Consider the following 19,341-nt stretch of genomic DNA (forward strand, 5'->3'; position numbering starts at 1 on the left):
CTCAATGGACAAGCACCATTGCAGTGCCCATATATTGGGTCCAGTCATCCATTGACGTGTCTTCTCTCCCACTGGGCCTGAGTCCCTCATAGTCCAGGGCCTTACTCAGGACAGGAGCCACGTGTATTCCTTGAAGCCATAACTGCTTGGGCTCTCTCAGTCCCAAGGTCCCATGATTCTAGGGCGATGGCCGTTGACATTGTTCAGCTGAGACAATCAGATTCCTCCTGACGACCTCCTTTTGCCACCAGACCAAGCCTTTTGTCATAGCTGTTAAGGCACAGGCTTTGGAGGCAGCCAGACCTGGATGCAAATCCCGGCTGTGTCATTTTCTAGTTGTGCAATTTTGGGTGGGTTACTTAACTTCAGTATCTTCTTCATTTATAAATGGAGGAGTCATCCCAGTACATGACACATAGTAAACACTCAAGAGAAAAGTAACTGTAATTCTTAGTCTATCTGGAAACAGAAGGAATCCTCTAACCCTCTGGGATGCTGTTAGGTTGAACCCTATGAAATTGTCCATTTTTTACCCAAATGGCAGTTTCACTGGGTTCAACCTAATGATATGAATTTGATTTGGGCCTAAGGAACTCACTCTGCTTGCGTGGAAGGAGATTCACTACTATACCAGACATGTTGCAGACATTATCCCATCATATGCATTACAACAACCCTGAGAGACAGGAAATACTTTTATTAGCATCTCTGTTTTACAGACGGGGAAACTGAGGCTCCTCAGTAGCTTGCTTGAGGAAGTGTTTTTAGCAGGATCAGAACCCACGTCTGTCCAACTCAGAGTCCATGTGGTTGGCATTGTTGCTGTCTTGAGGCTGGGCTGCCTGTCCTGTGTGGTGTCATGGACGAATGCATGGAAGAGCTCCCAGCATTCTCTTGAGCCCCCTGGCCCAGCAGCTGGCAGATGTGGACCAGAGGCTCCCTGAGATGTCACCTGGGGGACCCCACATTTCTGACCCTCAGTTAGACTGTCTCCGCTTCCACAGTATTCTGCTGCAGTGCCTTTGGCCTTGGTTGGAGGACTGGAGGGTGATAAGGACTTGTGTCAGTTATCCTTCCGAACTTTGGGAGTGTTCTTCCCAAGCCCTCCTGTTCACCTGATTCAACACCTAGATCCTGGTGTCTAGACTCTGGATCCAGGCACAGTGTCCCCTCGTCCAGCCCTTGTCCACAGCCCCACTGAGGCAGAGCCAGAGTGGCCACTAGAGGCAGGAGGCTGGACAGGGAGCCCTTGCAGAAACCCAGACTGGTGACTGTGTTGGCCTGAACTAAATAAGGCCATCGGCTTTTCCAGACTCAGTTACCCCATCTATAAAATGGGGAAGACAATAGGTCCTGCCCCATAGGGGAATAAGGATTAACTGGCCTGAGCATGGCCAGTAGTAAGGAAGTGCTCCTTAAATGTGAATCTGTGTGGTTGTTTTGCTGTTTTTCATTAAGAGGGAACCCCTGAGAGACTCTAAGGAGGAAGGAAATCCAGTCAGATGCTGTGTTTTAGAAATATCCCTGTTGAGGTGAGCAGAGGGGCAGGAGGCCCTGGAGGGAGCAGCTGCTGCATCCAAAATGAGGTGGCCCAGGCCTGAGCTGAGGCTGCGTGGTGGAGGAAATAGCCAGCGAGGAGGCAGCATGAGCCAGCGGGGCGGGGAGGACCCAGGATGAGAGCTGGCTGCCAGATTCTTTGCTCTGTCTTCTCTCCTACATCTTTCCAGCCACCCTGGCCCCCATCTCCTCCTCCACTGAACTCCCTCCCAGCTTGGAAGTCCCAAGTCCATGTGACCTTGTTTTAGAAGGTGCCAGACTTCTGGGGTCTTCTGATTTCTGCAGGATCAAGAATAGCCAGGCATCTGCACACATTTCATTGCCTTGGTACCCACTAACTGTAGGTTGGGGGAGAAGTAACAACTATTCTTTATTGAGTAGCTGCCGTGTGCCTGGTGCTGTGCTTAGAGCTTTGCATGCGTTGAATCAGCTGATCTTTACTGTCATCCCATGAGGGAGGCACCACTATTACCCCCATTTTACAGATGGAGAAGCAGGCTGAGATAGGACTTGCCCAGGCCCATGCAGCTAGGAAGTCACAGGGTTTGAACCCAGGCTTCGGGTGGGTCTGGCGGGGGTCACACTCTGGAGTTTTCAGACGCACCCCAAATGTACTGTGCAGCCAGGTTTGAGAACCTGTCGGGGACAGTAGGTATGTGGTTGGGGCCGTGCACTGGTTTATGAGCCCATGTAATCTGTACATTAGAGAGCGCCTACTGCTCATAGGCACTCTTTGACTTGGAATATGTGGCCTCATTTACATTTCAAAACAGAGACTTGTTGCCCAAAGTCACCTGGCTGGTAAGTGGTAAAGCAGGATTCGAGGTTGGCTCTGATGTTCTTGGGAGCCAGGGGAAATGAACATACTTACTTATGGTCCCTTTGACTCCTTTTTACCTGGTCTTCTTGGTTAGGAATGGGCATTCTGAAGTGAAATAAATCTGGGTTCACATTCTGTCATCCTCCTTCACCAGCTGCATGGCTTTGGGGCAGTGACCTAACCTCTCTGAATGTTGGTTTTCTCTGCTGTGAAATGGGGTGGATAGTAAATTTCACTCCATAGGGTTTCCTGAGAGCAGAGTGCTGGGGATTTAGTAAGTGGTCATTAGGTGTTGGTCCTCCTTTGGAAAACTCCTACTGATTCCTCGAGATCCAGAGCAGTTGGTTTTTTGGTTTTTGTGGGGTTTTTTTGTTTGTTTGTTTTTCATCTGGAAAGCCTCTCTGAAGTTCTCCCTGCACAATTAGCCCTCATCCCCTCTGTGCCCCCACAGAGTCTATAGAGTGCTTCTAGGGAGCCTGTGGCCTGTGATGTCGTCTCTCTTGAGTACCCACTATGTGCCAGGCACTGTGCCAGACCCTTTAGGTAAGAACTGAGACCCATCTGACCTTGCCTGCCTGACCACGTATCCTGGGGTTTTCCTACCATGTCACGCTGCTGGGGTTTAGATCTTGGCTGTGTCACGTGGTGGCTGTGTGACCTTGGGTAAGCTAGTTGCCCTTTCCGAGTCTCCAGATCCCACGACATAACATAAACGAAGTACTTGGCATAGCCCCCGATCAGCCCAATAAATGTGGCCCGTTTTGATTCTTTTTCATTACTTGGGCAGCTTTATCCCTACTGTCTGTGGGGATATCCCTACATACAGATGTGTTGCACATAGTGGGTGCTCACGTGGGCTTCCCAGTTCTGTCCCGTCAGCCCTGTTAACACAGGACAGGTCCCAACTTGAAATCTCTCAGCTCTGTTTCCTGCAAGGCCCCGGGCTCCTCTGAGGCCTGGCAGCCTTAGAGATCCCCACAAGCCCTAAGTGCCTGCCCTGGAGGCTTTCCTAGAAAGCCAGCCTTCAGGTTGGTTTCAGCAAGCCTGGGCTCCAGCTGCCAGCACCTCTGCTTGCCATTGGAAAGTTCCCCATGCTGCTCTGGGCCAGATGTGTGCGAGGACGTGTGTTGGCAGCCAGAGGCCCAGGCTGGAGCTGCACACCCGGCCCAGCGAGTGTTTCCATCAGTTCCATGGCTCAGTATAGAAGAATGGAGGTAGCCTGGCCAGCCTGGAAGTGGTTCCTGCTGCCCGCCATCTGGAGAAGACTCTGGCAGTGAGGGAAAGACAGGCTCCAAGGGTGGGCAGCTCCATGTGCAGGCACACAAGGAGGGGACGGTTCACTGGGTTTCGCAGCATGACCTTCCTGACTGTTCCTTTTAACATAGCTTTACCTCGAAAAGATTTGAGTTGGCCCCAGGGGAGACGGACTGTCTGAGCCTCCAGCGCCTCATCTCTATAATGGGGTTAGCAGTGATAGTGCTGGAAGCTACCTAGAGTCGGGCCGTGTGCCAAGCACCTTGCGTGCATTAGCTCCTGTAATCCTTAGCCAACCCTAAAAAAGTAGGTACTATTCTCTCCATTTTACAGATGAGAAAATGGAGGCTGGAGCCATGCATGAACTTGCAAAGTCACACAACAGCTTCCAGCTATAGAGCCGAGATTCATACCTGGTACTCTAAGGCCAGTGCCTGCCTGTTTTTTTAATGACATTAAGAAGTGATTGATGTGTGTGTGTGTGTGTATGAGTGTTATTTTTAGTTTTTAGTTGTGTGCGGTAAAACTCCCTCTTTTGGTATAGCATCCTGAGTTTTTATGCATGTGCAGGTTCTCATAACTACCACCACAGACAGGATACGGAACAATTCCATCATCCCCGCCAAAGAATTCCCTCAGGCTGGCCTGGTGGGATGGGAATTTGCTCCTGTGGTGTGCTCTTTTTCTCCATCGCCTGTTCCGAGAAGCCTGGGGGCGGTGGGAGGTGGACTTCTCTTCCCGGGTTGGGCCCCATGCCTGCATTCTCCTCTGTCACAAAGCTGGTTCTGTTTCTAGTTGAGCTGTCCATTCAGCCATTTCAAGAGCATTGTCACTCTCCAGACACAGAGAGCCTTGAGTGAGGTCACCTTGATTTATGACTGCATGGCCCTGTCTTGGCTTTTTGTCACTTTGCCTGCCTGTCCATCCGTCTGCCTTTCACCAGATGTTTCCCAAGGGCCTAATGTCACCCAGATGGATTTGGGTGGCAAAGCCACGGTGCACCAGATGGATTTGGCCCCTGCCCCCTCAAGCCTCCTGGGGGAGAAGGGGTGACAGTCGTGCAAACAGAACGGCACACCCAGAGGAATGTATACCGAGAGAGGGCAGTCCCAGTGGCTGCGGGAACCCAGAGAATGGGGCCAGACCCAGACGTGGGGTCTTCAAAGGCTTCCTGAGCTGACCCCTGAGAAGTAAAGAGGCACTAGACAGGCAAAGGGAGAGGTGTTCCTGCCAAAGGCCATAGCATGTGCAGGGCCAGGAGGCAAGGGAGAGCCTTGCTGGGAGGAAGCCCCTAAAACCCCATAGCGTGCTGCTGTTGTCTTCCTTGACAAGGCTGAAAGCTCCAGAAGGGCGGGGGCCTCTGCCTCCTCCATAGCCAGAGCTCCAGCTCTTGGAAGGGAGCCTGGTACACAGTGGGCACTCTGTCCGTATTGGCTGAATGCATGAGCGAATGAATGAACTGAAGTGTTTGAAGCAGAGGCAAGAGACACAATTAGATTTTCACTTTAGAGAGAGTGCCCCTTTGTCCCACCTCCCAGCCTCGCACTCCTCTGCCCACGGGTGGTCAGAGACCCTCAGCTCCACTGCACATTCACTGCATACCCTATGGACGAGGAGCGGTCAGAACACAGCCCTGAACCAGAGCATCTTATCTGCAGCTAACGCCACAAGCACTTGGATTTGGGCCCCATTCCAAGCATTCACTTAATTGAAAAGATTGGGGAAAAAAAAAGAAAAAGAAAACTTGGCAGCCAGCCACCCCCAATGTGTCACTTGCTGTAGAGCCTGAGCTTGGTGATTCCTGACGCCGATGTGGGGACAGGAAAGTTCTGGCCTGGGGCCAGGACACCTGAGGCCTGGCCCTGGGAAGCTAGGAGGAGACAGGACCTCAGAGGCTGAAGGGGCCAGGATCCAATCTGAAGTCACCTGCCCTTCGCAGCTGCGTGACCTCAGGCATGCCACATCACCACTTTGGGCCTGAGTTTCCCTCCCCTGACCTAAGGGGGGGCCCCACCTTCCTGGCAGACATTTCATGAGGATTGCACACTCTGTTCATAAAGCACTTAGCACAGGCCCAGTGTTTAGCAGCACATTTCCCAACATGGTCAATAGTTTTGTCTTGGGCCCCCACTCGCCTTGGTCCTGCCTCACTGTGACACCCTGCGATCACCTCCTGGGTCTCCAGGACATCGTGACATTTGGCAGCGTTTTCCCAGGAATAGACTCAACGTACTTTCTCTGAAAAGATAAATACACGGTCTTCAGCACTTCCGGTGGTGTCGCTGCTCCGGGGTGCTGGGAATCAGACAAACTGCAGGGTGTTGCAATTCCAAAAAGAGGTTGGGAGTGCTGACCTACATAGGCCAGATGTTGGGCAGACAGCTGGGGAGAGCCGACAGATCGGAACCAGAGGGAACTCGTGGTCTCCACAGGGAGCGGCAGAATCATGTTTCCCATTAGTTAAGCCTTCAGAGCCCATCCAACTGCCTCTGCTCTCTCCCTGTCTCCTCCACCCTTTTCTCTTTCTCTCCCTGCCTGCCTCCTACCCCCCTCAGACTGGGCTCCGTGGCCCACCTTAGGCCAGCATATTGCCAGAGACTGGAGCCCGGCCAGTCATTACCAGGCTGTCCCCGGGATCCGCCAACCCAGAAACCCAATGAGTGTGGGAGCTTAATGGAAGAGGGGGTTGCACTAGCCTTTTAAAGCTGGTTTCTTACTTAAACTAGGGTCTGCGTCTCCTGGGCGCCCTTAGACATATCCCCAGGAGCCTCCTCTGCAGGAAGTGGGTTCATCTGGATCTTGAAACTGACACAGCTGCCTGATTTCAGGACTGCACGTGCTTTTGCAGTTAAGGTTGCGGCACAAGACAGCTTCTGTTATTGCTGGCTGAGCACCCGCTGCAGAAACTATGTGACTCTAAGCAGAAGCTGTAGCCCCTCGGTGAGCTGCGTAAGAGACCATTTTTCCTTCCTCCATCTGAAAGGGACTCTGCTGCTCCTCAGATCTGAAGAATGGCATTCTGAAGCAGAGCTCCTGCGTCCTCAGCACCTCCCAAGAGGAGCTCTGAGTCTGGTTCCAACCCTCCTATCTGCCCTCTATGTGACCTGGGCAAGTCGCTTCCCCTCTGTGGCCTCATAACCCCAACTGTAAAATAAGGGATGGTCTGGGGTGCCCGAGTGGCGCATTTGGTTAAGCGTCCAAATCTTGATTTCGGCTCAGGTCAGGATCTCACGGTTCATGGGAGGGATCAAGCCTCACATCAGGCTCTGTGCTATCAGTGCAGATTCTCTCCCTCTGTCTCTGCCCGCCCCTGCTCACATGCACATTCTCGCACTCTCTCTCTCAAAATAAATAAATTAATTTAAAAAATAAAAAATAAAATAAGGGATGGTCTAGAACAGGATTTTCAGGTATTTTGAAGTCTTGGAACCCCCTGCTGTTGGCAGTGAGGACTGTGGGCAGTGGAAGAGGCAAGGCCCTATCAGAACCTTCACTGATGATTGCCTTGTGGACCCACAAGGTCTGGCAGTCGGGCCTGTAGGCTGCTGGGTTACATCCTTCTTCATACATACAAGAGCTAAAGTGGTGCTGCCTAGTGGAAACCAAGGTAGAGAGACCCAGCCACCTCCCCAGGATCCTGGGGCTCCTTACAGGCCAATTTGGCCACTGGCTTAATCACTCCTAAAGTTCTCCAGACCAGTCATTGTGCAGGAGGCCTGAGCCGGGGCAAGAGGATCCTGTATAGAAATTTGGACACTCTCGTGGAAGTGAAAGAGTCCACAGCTGGCAGGTTGCTGCACCTCTTGGCCCATCCGTATCTTCATTTGTAAAATGGAGGGGTTGATCCAGATTAGGGATGCTGAGTATGCAGCACACATCCTACAATCCCTGTGCCTGTGGCAGACATTGTTAATGGATCACAGAACTCTGTCTTGCTGATGTGCCTTTCTTACAGCCTCTGCAGGAAAACAGCCTCAGTCCCTTCCGCACCACTGGTGCCCTCTCTTTAGATATTTTTTTTTTCCATCTCCCAGGTCATTCCAGACTGCCCACCAGCACTGTAGAGCCAGAAGAGGGCTTCCAACTTGAGAAATGTTGTGGGCTCATTGGCCTGTAAACAACGGAACTCCAAACCAAGTGAGAATGGCAGTGGGTTCCACTGAAACAGTACTGCCCTCATTCTCGAGCCTCCTTCTGGCCCCGTCACAGTGTCTGACATATCCACAAACCCCTGTGCTACATATTCTTAATTCAGTATTCTTCAGATTGACTCCATTTTTTTACTTAAATTATTTTTAAAGGTGAGGCTTTCACTGTCTACCATAAATGGAAAACTAGCACTTGCTAGAAATAGAAGGAAACTAAATAAAAAGGAAAAGGAAAAAGCCGTGTGTTCAAGTTGTTCCTGGCTAGTGTTGCCTGCCCTGAGCTGTCCCTTCTTTTCTAAGAAGAGACCAGCAAATGTTGGAGAAAGTGTTAAAAAGCCATTATTGCCAGCCTTCTGAAGGGAGGGGAATGTCAGAGACTAATTTTCCCTCTGTGGGATTCCCTGTAGCTTAGTGCTGAGATCCCGTATCAGCTAGTACCCTCTCGTGTGCCCTGAGCTCCTGTGGACCTTCGGACACAGTGATCTTAGGAAAGACCGTCACTTTGGAAAGCTCTTGGACCAGACCCTCCCCACCCCACCAAATCAAAGCTCTGGCCACTCCAATCCAGATCAAAATGTAATCACTTGGCCATGACTCGTGCAGCAGCCCCACCCCTTCTAATAGTATCAGCTGGGACTTTAAGCTGGGTTCTTTGTCAACCCTAAAAACCCCACTGAATATATATGCAAATGTGATGTTGGAGGGTGTTCCCCCGGGTCTCAGAGATTTTATGCACAGGGCAGAAACACCTTCTCATGTTTTCGAGAGTTCATATGATGAAAGCAAGCGTCTGAGATCAGAGCACTCCTGAGGCAGGGCAACAGCTGCTTCATATCATGCTGCCCTGGGGCCGTAGTACTGGGGCCTTTCCAAAAGCTGCAGCCATGGCCGGTGGGTCTGCGGGGGATGGGGGTGACAGTTAACTAGGCTGCTGGGAGCTACCCAGGCGCTTGGCTTGTTTCAGACCAGCCACTGCTCCTGGAGTGTTTCAGGGGCCTCTAAGCTTTGTTCTGATTTAAATCTTTATTCATGGACAGATTGGCCCCTTGGCTGTTGTCTCTTGGAAATGGGGTCTAAATTCCTGCATGCTTAATGGGGGCCCTCCAGGCACTGGGAGCCCTCACCCCCTTGGACCAGGGCTGGACCTGCCAGGTGAGGTGAGGGCAGAGGGCTTAGGGAGCACACATTGAATACCCTCCCTGGTGTCCCAGCCATAAGCTGAGATTCCAACCAACACGGGTTCCATTTCTGGAGCTTAGAAAAAAAAACAAAAACAAAAAACCCATTTGATCTTACAATGCCATAAGGTTGGATTTTTATCCCCATTTTTCAAAGAACAAAGAGGCTCAAAGAGGCTGAGGACTTAACCCAACTCACGGTAAGGTCAGGACAAAGGCCCCCTCTGCCAACTCCCAACTTCCTCCCACCCCACACTCTCACCTGTGCCATCGGCTGTGCTAGCACCCGGTAGGTGCTCTGTGATGTGGAAGGATATTCCAGAGGGATGGCCCCAGGACTGAGCCAGGGTAGTGAGAGAAGATGCTGTCCTGGGGCGCAAGGCAAGAAAGTGGGCCACAGACCCTTCTGTCTTCCTAGAATAGTGGCATCCTTTTTTCTGATTATAAAAGAAAATCTGAAAAATATGAGAAAACTTCAAGAACAGAATAAAAAAAAGTCCTACAAATTCTGCCAACCCAAGCAAACCATATATATGATATATTATATGTATCTCACTGGCTTATACACATAACACACACACATTTATATGCCCTACAGTCAATCTGCAGTATTTGTAAATTCCATACTTGGGAATTTGCCTACTTGGTAAAATTGATTCGTAATCCAGCATCAAAACGTACCACAGTTTTGTGGTCGCTTGCAGACGATGGGCATGTGCACAGCAGCAAAAACACACAGTGTGCGTGTTCCCAGCTGAGGTTAGACAGGACGACATTCTGCCCTCTGGTTTCAGCCGTTATACGCTAAACAAGTGTCTTTTTCATAATCTCTTTAGTGCCATTTTTTTTTGTACTTTTGTTGATTATTTCACCTTTTTTTTTTAATGTTTATTTTTGAGAGACAGAAAGAGAGTGCAAGCGGGGGAGGGGCAGAGAGCGAGGGAGACCCAGAGTCTGAAGTAGGCTCCAGGCTCCGAGCTGTCACCACAGAGCCTGACACAGGACTCGAACCCACAAGCTGTGAGATCATGACCTGAGCTGAAGTCAGACATTTAACCAACTGAGCCACCCAGGCGCCCAGTTATTTCACATTTTAAAATGACCCCATAGTGCTAAAGTGCCGTCTAGCGTTCCTAAGCTCAGAAAGGCTGTGATGTGTCATAGCAGAGAAAATACACGTGTTAGATAAGCTTCATTTAGGCATGAGATATAGTATCACTGGCCCAGAGTTCGGTATTAATGAATTTATAATATACATTAAATAAGGTGTCTTTACACAGAAACAGCCAGGCTATATACTGACTGGTTAATGAAAACGTTGGAACCAGAACCTTCAGGATCCTAATCTTGTAGTTCCCCAGGAGCAGTGGTTCAGTATTTGCTAAATCAGTGTTCACAAAAGACTTTATAGAACATAACTACCGCAAATGATGTATATGCATGCACACACATACGTTTATATACAGTACGTATAACTTTTTCAAGATGGAGATTACATTTTTTTAGCCTGTTCTTTTTACCTAAGATAGTGCCTGAACTTTCTTCTGTACATCATAGAATTCTTTTCGTTGCATAAAAACTCTCTTCTCGCCAAAAGGGGAATTAACTGGAAGGCCCAGGCCCCTGTCGTGCGTCATAGAAGCCATGGGTGGGCAGGCGGGCCCTGGAAGCAGGAACTGAAGCACTGGCAGGAGCCTAGCAGGGCCCTCCCTCTCTCTCCTTTCTGTGCCTTTCCTTCATTTGTCCCTTTCTGCACACTGAGCGCCCTCATAAAGTGTGGAGGTGCTCAGGCTGCAGCCAACCCCCTGGCTGGAGCTGACATGTGGTCTGATTCTAGATACCTGAGAGAGAGAAGCTGATTGGCCCGCCCTGGATCAGTTGTGGTCAGTTGTGGCCATGAGACCGGCAGGACAGGTGGTGCTTCTCAAGTGGGGGGGGTCCAAGAAGGACTCTCAGCATCTACCAGAGGGCTTTTTTTTTTCTGTCTTCTGAGAGCAGTCTAAGTTGAGAAAAGTAGCTTCTAGAAGCCTCAGAACAGAGTAGTCCTCAGAATCCAGGGGTCCCTGTGGCCAAGGCCACACCCAACACCATCCATGAGCAGATGGGGTTCTTCATCCTTTGTGAGGTATCTCCTGGCAAGGTCAGACTGACCTAGGACTCCTGGAACAGTCTTCACCCCTTGGTAGAGGAGGAAAGGCCAGGGTGGGTAAAGCCTGGCATCAGGCAGGCTCACAGGTATGTGGTGACCCTGCATTTGGGCCAGACACAGAATTCCCCTCCACTGAGGCTGAGGCTCAGGGTGGGGGTAGGAGGTGGCGGGGGCCTTCCCCGCAGACATTCACGGGGAGGGGACAGGGCCCTGACTCATCTGACAGCTAGAAGATGTGTGCCCTGGCTCAGGTGAGCTGGGCCTGTGTTCCCAGGCCACGCAGGGGCCAGTCCTTCTGACCCTCATGGGGCCTGGAGAAGACCGTAGAAGAGGCAGGGCCCTGGAGGGGGTGGAGAGATGGGGGCAGGTGGGCGGGTTGTGGGAGGCGCATCTGTAGAGGCAGTGAGCAGAGACCAGGTCTCCCTCAGCTTTGTGTCCCTGGGTTTAGCTCAGCATGCTGAGGGCAATGGTACCTTCTCTACACCAACCATTTACCGCGTGCAGGCACCATGCTAGGCACTCTGTGTGCACATTCTCGTGTCATCATCACCCCAACTCTGAGGTTGCAACTATTGTGATCCTCATTTCTTCCAGACAGGAAGCTGAGTCACAGAGAGTTCAAACCACTTTCCCAAGACCACGCAGCTAGTTGAGTAGTTGAAAGCAGAGGTGAATCAGGGCCATCTTAACTCCTGAATCCCACAGCCTCCTGGTGGGCTCTCAAAAACAGAAGAACCAGCATGCATCTTCCTGTAGGCCCACAGTCCAGCTGCAGTCCAGCTGCCGGGGTGGAGGCCTGATTCCCTGGTGCAGCAAGGCCATCGGGGTTAGAGGCAACCTGGATCAGAGTCCTCATTTTGAACTGCAGAGCTCGTGACCTCAGGCAGGTCACTGCACTTGTGTGCCTCCGTTGCTGGCTAGGAAAATGTGAGACATGTTATCCTAACCTGTGGGCTCTGGGGAATTTGGGAGACACCACGGCCCAGCCATGTGCCCAACTCTACCCCAAGCACCCTGGTCATGGTATACCCTGCCCCCACAGCCTTCCCCTCCACCAGTCCATCTCTGTACTGACTTAGAGGAAGTGAAGAAACCCAGCACTTCTGGGCCTGGTGGGAACCCGGGCCTGGGGAGTCTGGGCTTTGTAAGTCACACAGGCCTGACTGCTGAGGTTGAATAAGAAGGGGTTTCCATGGTGGCTAATTCCAGTTTAAGGCCTCCTGTGAGGGAGCGGGAGGAAACCCTTGGGGGCCCTCAGACACCAGTGTGGTCTCTGCTTCCTCATTCCCAGAGGGAAGGAGTCCCGGCTGCTCGGGGAGACTCTCTCTGCTCCAGGCAGACGGGTCGGTGGGAGGGGTTGTGAAGCAGGGCACGGAGCACAGAGGATAGGCGAGCCTGAGGGACCATCTGAGAGACACGGCTGGACCAGGCTCCCTTCCCACAGACCTCAGGCCTGCCTCAGGCAGGCATTGCCACCTGTGAGAGCTTGACCACCTGGCATCTCCGTCTCTTTCTCATTTTTTCATGAAGCATAGATTTTCCACTGTGCTCAGAGCTGGGCATACAGCACCCGGGGAACAAGACAGGCATTGTCTCTTCTGTCAAGAAACTTAGAACCTAGTGGGAAAGCAGACACCTAGCAATTGCAGTAAAGCTTAACTGACATGAGGAAACGGTGATGGGGAAACAGGTACCAAAGGAGACATGTAGCAGGGAGAGCCAACCCAGTATTGGTGGGGAAGGAGCAGTCCGAGAGGGCTTTCCGGAAGAAGTAGCATTTGAACGATGCCCTGTTAGCAGACTTCTAGAATAGCCCACATTCGGAATTTGACTGTTTCCTCATGGTGTCATTTAGCTTGTTCCCCATCCTCTTTTGTTTTCTGTAAATTGGAAATTAGGTCAAGAGGCTTGAGATTCAGGTTAAACATTTGGGCGACAGTACTTGACAGAAGATTTTCTTGATTCCACGTTGCATCACCTCGGGGGCCGCGCGGTGCCTGCTTGCCTCTATTGGTAATGCTGGGTTTGGTCACCTGGCTCCAGTTTGACTGCCAGACCTCCATTGAAACGGTACATTTGTCCCCTTGCTGGGAGAGTAATCCGTGGGGTGATCCTTTCACTGTCTGACTACCCTGATCAACAGCCTTTCACCCTGTGGTTCCGCTTCCATCCAGAGTGGCTGTGCCATCTTGCTTTCCCGCCAATGTGTGAGAGTTCTGGGGACCACACACTTTTGTCAGCATTTGTTTTCAGTAATTTTTTGTTTGTTTTTGTCAGCAATTTTTATTCTAGCCATTCTGATAGGTACGTGGTGAAATCTCATCATGGTTTCGGCGTGCCTTTCTCTGATGGTTAATGATGTCGAGCATCTTCTCATGTATGTCTTTGCATCCATATATTCTCTGTGGTGAAGGGTCTGTTTAAATCTTTTGTCCATCTTGTGATCACGTTGGTTGTTTCCTTACTGTTGAGTTTTGAGAGTTTAAAAAAAAAAAAACATGCTCTGGATACAAATCCTTTCTTGGATATGCAGTACGTGTTTTGAAGGCTGTACCAGGGAGGACATTTCAGGGTCATTTCCAGAGGAACGTGACATGGACTATATAAATCTGCTTTTGTTAAAAATTATTTTTTTAGGGGCACCTGGGTGGCTCAGTCGGTCAAGCGTCTGACTTCGGCTCAGGTAGCAATCTCACGGCTCGTGGGTTCGAGCCCTGCATCGGGCTCTGTGCTGACAGCTCAGACCTAGAGGCCGTTTCAGATTCTGTGCCTCCCTCTCTCTCTGTCCCTGCCCCGCTCACACTCTGTCTCTCTCTCTCTCTCTCTCTCTCTCTCTCTCTCTCTCTCAAGGGTAAATGAACATTAAAAAAAACTTTTTTAATTATTTTTTTAATTGTGATAAAATATATATGACATATCATTTTACCATTTCAACCGTTTTTTGTTTTGTTTTGTTTTTATTTTTTTTAATTTTTCTTTTTTTAACGGTTATTTATTTTTGAGACAGAGAGAGAGCATGAACGGGGCGGGGCAGAGAGAGAGGGAGACACAGAATGGGAAGCAGGCTCCAGGCTCTGAGCCATCAGCCCAGAGCCCAACGCGGGGCTCGAACTCACAGACCGCGAGATCGTGACCTGAGCTGAAGTCGGACGCTTAACCGACTGAGCCGCCCAGGCGCCCCTCAACCGTTTTTAAGTGTCCCGTTCAGTGGCATTAGGTGCATTCGCTTTGTTGTGCAACTGCTACCACCATCCGTCTCCAGACCTTTTATTTTTTCATTAACACTTATATTGTATTTAACACCATTGAACACTAACTCCCCATTTCCCCACCCCATCCCCTGGCGACCCCCACTCTACTTTCTGTTTCTATGAATTTGACTCCTGTAGGGACCTCCTATAAGTGGGATCGTACGGTATTCATTTTTTTGTGGCTGGCTGATTTCACTTAGCATAATGTCTTCAGGGATCATTCATGTTATTAGCATGTGTCAGAATGCCCTCCCTTTTTAAGGCTGAGTGATATTCCACTGTATGTATACAACACATTTTGTTCCTCATTTGGCTGTTGTGAATACTGCTGCCATGAAGAAGTCAGCTTTTAATTCCTTCAACGGCAGGCCACGGAGCGTTAACTGGATTTGGGATATAATCTAAAAGTCGTTGGGGCGCCTGGGTGGCTCAGTCGGTGAAGCGTCCGACTTCGGCTCAGGTCATGATCTCGTGATTTGTGAGTTCAAGCCCCATGTCAGGCTCTGTGCTGAGAGCTCAGAGCCTGGAGCCTGTTTCAGATTCTGTGTCTCCCTCTCTCTCTGACCCTCCCCCGTTCATGCTCTGTCTCTCTCTGTCTCAAAAATGAATAAACGTTAAAAAAAAAAAAAATCTAAAAGTCAAGGTCAGATATGTTAGGATTGCTTTGGTTGCAAGTAATACAAACTATAACAGGCTTACACAAGAAAGGGAAGGTTTTGGCTTGTGTCCATGAAAAGACCGGGACACTGGGTCCAGGGGTTCAAATGATGTCACAGGATTCAGGCCCTCTCTGTCCCTCTTGGCTGCTTGCTTCTGTGTGGCAGGTGCTTCCCACATGGTTCTCCCAGCTAGCTGTCACAGTAGGGAAGAGGGGCTCTTCCCTGATCGTGCCATCAAAAGTCCCAGAATTGAGTCTCATTGGCCTGGCTTGGGTCATGTGCCCATCCCTGAAGAATTGTGGAGGCCAGGGGTAGACAGTAGTCTGGGACACCCACCCATTCCCTGTCACAAAGACCCAGTGGCGGCAGAGGAGTGATCTTCCAAGGGAAATCAGGTGCTGTTACCAAGAGGAGTAGAGGAGAACCAGAGAAGCAGTAATGTGTCGGACAGCTGCTATGCAGGAAAGACTGTTTGCACATGTCCTGTGTGCCAGGCATCGGGCAAAGCCCCATGTACCTTAGTGATTACAGTGAATCCTCAAGGGAAAGTAGAGAGAAGGACACTGCGGCCAGAGAGGTTGGTGCGTGTGAGTCTCACCCAGCAACAGGGCTGGCATTAGAAGCCAGTGAGTATGCCCTTTCACCCCAAACCCTGGGCAAGACCAAAACCCTGCACTGGGGCAATGCTCGTTAAAAATTAGATGTGTGCCTAAAAATGCAGACATTAAATTGTGTTCACAGGTTGGTTCCACTAAGCCAATTAGGCCTGCTGCAGAGTCCTTGTACCATATGTACAGAACTTTAAAAACTATAAACAAGAAATCGAAAATGAATTGTGTAAGCAGAATTTTTTTCCATTTATGGGAATGTTTTTCTTACTGGTTTTCAGAAAACAATGAAACTTTGATGGTCAACCTTTTTTTTCCCCCCCTTTTTTTTAGTTTACTCAACGAGCTTTATTTCGATACTCACTTTATTTTTTTTTTTAACATTTATTTATTTTCGAGAGACAGAGTGTGAGTGGGGCAGAGACAGAGAGAAAGGGAGACCCAGAATCTGAAGCGGGCTCCAGGCTCTGAGCTGACAACACAGAGCCCGATGCGGTGCTCGAACTCACGGACCGTGAGATCATGGCCTGAGCTGAAGTCGGATGCTTAACTGACTGAGCCACCCAGGCGCCCCTTTTCCCTTGTTTTTTAATCCCCATTAGTATTATTCTTCACACATGGTCATCCAGACTTTGCTTAAGCATCCCCCAGTGACAAGACTTTTGGTATGGTATTCTCTGGGCCTCAATTTACCCATCTGGATGTTGGGCCATTGGATTGGCTGTGTCCCTCTCAGTGACAGAAAAGCCTCCTTAGTGGTGTCCCTGCTCCTTGTCAAACCATTTTTCACACAGCAGCCAGAAGGATACATAGGAAAACTTTTTTTGAAACATACGTTCAATCATGTCACACACACACACACACCCCACCCTTTGAAACCCCTTAACAGAATAGAAGCCCATCTCCTCCCTGTGACCTGCAAGCCCCTCATAATGCCGCTGGTGCTTGCCTCCCAGCCCCAGCCTCCTTCCTCCCCCGGCTCTGCTTGCCATGATGGCCTTTCTGCACCTCAGACATGTCCTGAACCATCCGGCATCCGCATCCTTATTCATCCTTTTCTTTCTGCCTGGAATACTCTTCTCTCAGTTCTTCTCCCTGCCAGCTCCTTGTCCCTCAGGTCTCCGTTCAAAGCCTGCTTGCCCCAGTGGGTCTTCCCTTCCGGGGACACTCATCCACCCCAGCCTCCCCCATTGTACAATCATACCAGACTTTGGGTCCTTCCTAAGCACTGACTGTAACTTATAATTCATACGTACTTGCTTGTCTGCTGGTCTGTTGCCCATCTTCCCATTTCCCAAGGGCAAGGTCTAGGTCGCTCTTGCTCTTCATTACGTCCCAGCACCCAGAGAGTGCCTAGCACGCAAGAGGTACTTAATAAATGTCATAGAGTGAATGAATGAATGAATGAATGACAAATGGGAGCCATTCAGAATCTCTGTGCTGGAGTCTTGATGAACAGAATGGATGTCTTTTTCATAAAACTGACAACTCTCTGGGTGGCTTTGGAGACAGTTCTTTTTTGTCAGAAAATCACCTTTCCAAGGTGACTCCTAAAGGATGTCTTGACCTGTTCTTTGGCTCCATGAGGTTCCCAGGACCAGGGAGCACCAACAAGGGAGGGGGGGTGGGCCCGGATGCCCAAATCTCTGATGTTGAAATAGCCTGTTTTTATGAACAGGGTGGGACAGGCCCTGGGGAATCAGAGTGCAGGGTACTAAAGTTTCTTGAACTTTTCCTTTCTGCCAGGCAAAGAGCTCAGAGCTTTGCCTCTTATAATCATCGTAACAATGTGTGAGATGGGCTTACTGACCCCATTTTACAGTTAAGGAGGCTGTGGCCCCAAGGTTAGGAAATTGTGTGAGTCTAGAGCCCAGGTTTCTTCCTCTCCATCATGCTTCTTTGAAATAAAATCCATGTTGGATTTGGAGAGGTCATTCGTGGTGGACTTAGCTTGGCACTCAAGGGCACTTCCCCACCTTGTCCTGAATTACCTTTCCATTATTCATTTCTTCTACCTGTGAGACCCTGGTGTTCACGCTGGTCCCTGGCTCCAGCCCCCCATGGTTTCTCCACCCTGTTCCATTTTGAATGGAAGTTTCCTTGTAAAGTTTCCACATCGTTCAAAGTGCACCGTGATGACTCCAGGCTTCAGAGAGCTCTCTCCTACCTCCCATCCTGCCTCGGTCAGGACTAGATTACCTATGTCAAAAACCCAACTTAAACTGGCTTCAGAAATAATTCGAGAGGGCAGGTTTGGCCCAAGGTTTCTCGGCTCAGTAAACTTGACAGACCAGGAGTAGATTGAGGTTCAAGCAGAACTGGATCTAACGGTTCGACTGTGTTCCCAGGAACCTGCTGATGTTGGCATCCTTGCAGGCAGTAGTGAGATGGCCTGCAACAGCTCCAGATCTACTGCCTAACAGCCTAGCAACTTCAAAGAAAAGACAGCTTGTCTTTTTTAAGGGTTGGAGCAAAAGAGCCGACTCTTGCTGGCTCTGATTGGCCCAGCACAGGTCACGTGCTCATTTCTCAACCAATCACCATGGATCATGAATGGCACCCACCTCTGTATCTAAGGCACTGTGCTGGGGTGGGGAAGGAGGTTCCCAGGAGAAAAGTCAAAAAAGTTTTGGTGGGAAGAAAAGGGAATCAGTACTGGGCAAAAAATAACAGGCGTGCACTGCCCACAGGTTATTTTCATTTACGTATGTGTTGTCCCTCCAGCCACTCCTCAGCTCATGGCCTCCATCACCGTCGAGCCCATCGTGTTTATACAGCATTTCCGCCTTTCCAAAGAGCTTTCACATACATCCTTTTTAATTGTCCAGGTGGTGTGCGGGGCCACGAGGTACCGCCTCTGACCAGCTGCCACCTCAGTTTGCCCAAATTTGTCATCATATATTATTTTCTGCATGTGCCGTGACTTGTGACAATGATTGGAAACATGGCCCTGTGGTTGCCCCCCCATCGTCGATCGCGTGATATCCTTACACTGTCACCCTGAACAGATGCTGTCAGACCAATTCACCAATGAGGAAACACACCTGGAGGGAGAAAATGACTTGGCCCCAGGCCCCTAATTGGTGGCAGTGGCGTGAGGCTTAGCGTATGAGAAATATCACAGTGCTAAGAGCCATAGGTCTCTGCGACTTCTGACAAAAGGCAAAGTGTTAAGAATGACTGGAAAAATAGCCAGCCCTGTGGCTCTCTGGATTGAGTGGAAAGCAAGAAGTCCCTGCAGTGCTGAAAATAACACTATCTCCCGAGATGAGCAGGGTGTTAATGTTTGCCATTCTTGATTTCACTTAATCCTTTGTATAATTCTCAGAGGTGGGAGTTATACCCATACTGTTGAGGAGGAAGCTGAGGCCCAGAGAAAGCAAGTAACTTCTCCAAAGCCACACAGCATTTCAGCAGCAGAACTTAGATTCAAACCCAGGTCTTTCTGACAGCCCTGTGCTTTACTCCAGAGTCCTGGAGATGGAAGAGCTCCCCGCCCCCACCCCCAACTCTTTCCTTTCATTTAAATCCAAGTTAGTTAACATGTAGTGTAATAATGACTGCAGGAATAGAATGTAGTGATTCATCACTCACCTATCACACCCAGTGCTCGTCCCAACAAGTGTCCTCCTTAATGCCCCTTGTCCCTTTAGCCCATCTTCCCACCCAACACCCTGTCAGCAGTCCTGAGTTTGTTTTCTGTATTTAAGAGCCTCT

General features: G+C 49.9%; 1 protein-coding gene across 1 annotated transcript in view; it reads left to right on the forward strand.

The window, feature by feature from the left end:
- Positions 1-19,341, forward strand: part of SH3PXD2B (SH3 and PX domains 2B) — a 105,786-nt gene that overhangs the window by 13,551 nt on the left and 72,894 nt on the right. The gene's annotated exons all lie outside the window — the stretch shown is intronic.

Source organism: Panthera uncia, assembly GCF_023721935.1.
Source record: "Panthera uncia isolate 11264 chromosome A1 unlocalized genomic scaffold, Puncia_PCG_1.0 HiC_scaffold_17, whole genome shotgun sequence".
Taxonomy (NCBI): Eukaryota; Metazoa; Chordata; class Mammalia; order Carnivora; family Felidae; genus Panthera; species Panthera uncia.